The following is a 1,576-nucleotide window of genomic DNA, read 5'->3' as shown; positions in this document are numbered from 1 at the left end:
ATAGGTGACACCATGCAGTGTTTGCCTTTCTGTGATTGTGTGAATTCGCAGAGTATGATCTGTTCCAAGTCTGTCCATTTTTCTAAAATTTTTTATTGTTTTTTTCTTACTGCTGAGTAGAATTCCACTGTGTAAATGTACCACAACTTCATTACCCATTCATCCAGTGATGAGCATCTGGGTTGATTCCAGTTCTTAGCTATAATGTGTTGAGCAGCTATAAGCATGGTTGAGCAAATATCTCTTTAGTGATGCTTGGCGCATTTAGGATAAATGCCCACTAAGGGAATATATGGGTCTGTTGGTAGTTCTGTGTCCATCCTTTCTAGGAATCTCCATGTTGATTTCCATAAAAATCTGGAACTCTTCAGGAATTTACATGTCATCCTTGAGCAGGGGCCATGCTAGTCTCTGCATTGTTCCAATTTTAGTATATGTGCTGCTGAAGTGAGCACCATTTACAATGCCTTTACATACCTACATTAATCTCTCTGCTATGCATACTTCCTCCTTATGTAATTTAATTCTCACTTTATTTCCTCTCCCACTTTCCCCATGTCATCCTCATTTCACTACTAAAATACTGATACTCTCAGCTCCAAAATACAAAGGTATACCTTCCACCCAAGTGCTGCTGTCTCTGAACCTTATGGCCCCAGCTTAAATGCAGATGTGGGTGACTTTTTTATTGTTTAGTTCAGTGAGTCCTTTGTAGGTTGTGGATATTAAACCTCTGTCAGATATATAGCTGAGAAGCATTTTCTTCATTCTGTAGGTTGTCTATTGATTCTGTTGATGGTTTGCTTGTCTGTACAATAGACTTTTAGTTTCATGAAGTACAAGTGGTTTAGAGTTTGTCTTATTTGCTACTGGGGTCTTATTCAGAAACTCTTTCCTTATACCTATATCTTGGACTGTTCTCCCTATTTTTTTTAACCATTTTAGAGTTTCATATCTTATTGAAGTCTTTGATTCGTTTGGAATTGATTTTGGTACAGGGTGAGTGAAGGGGCTCTAAATTCATTCTTCTAACTTTGGTTATCCAAGTTATTTGGAACCATTTGTTGAAAATGTTGTCTTTTCTCCAAGGAGCATTTTTGGCCCATTGATCAAAGATCAGCTATCTGTAGTAACTTGGACTCATACCTGGATCTTTTACTCTGTTCCATCGATCTGTTTCTATTCCACTGGCCTATTTTGTTCCAGTACCATGCTGTTTTTATTACTATGTATTTTTGGTATATATTGAAATTAAGTATGGTGAGTCTACCAAATGTAGTCCTTTAACTGATGAAATTTTGGGCTGTCTTAGGCCCTTTGTATTTCCATATGAATTTTGAGACTATTTTTTTCTAACTCTGTGAAGAATTTTGCTGGCAAGTTGGAATTGCATTGGATCTGTCTATTGCTTTCAATAGGCTGGCCATTTTAGCTATACTAATTCATGTGATCCATGAGCATGGGGGTCATTCCTTCTCGTGTCTTCTTCTAGCTAATACTAATTCATCTGATCCATGAGCTTGGGGGGTCATGTAGCTGATCTGTAGAGAGGTGCTATAAGAGTATAACCTTTAAA

At 37.4% G+C, this 1,576-nt stretch overlaps 1 non-coding gene across 1 annotated transcript; it reads right to left on the bottom strand.

Annotated features, from left to right (window-relative positions):
* Window positions 1-351: 351 nt before the first annotated feature.
* LOC123459684 lies at window positions 352-455 on the bottom strand. Its single transcript, XR_006636442.1, has one exon. It is a non-coding gene; the product is annotated as a U6 spliceosomal RNA (small nuclear RNA).
* Between the last annotated feature and the right edge of the window lie 1,121 nt (window positions 456-1,576).

Source organism: Jaculus jaculus, chromosome 3, assembly GCF_020740685.1.
Source record: "Jaculus jaculus isolate mJacJac1 chromosome 3, mJacJac1.mat.Y.cur, whole genome shotgun sequence".
NCBI lineage: Eukaryota > Metazoa > Chordata > Mammalia > Rodentia > Dipodidae > Jaculus > Jaculus jaculus.
The sequence above is the reverse complement of the archived record's forward strand: the minus strand, read 5'-3'. Positions and strand labels throughout refer to the sequence as shown.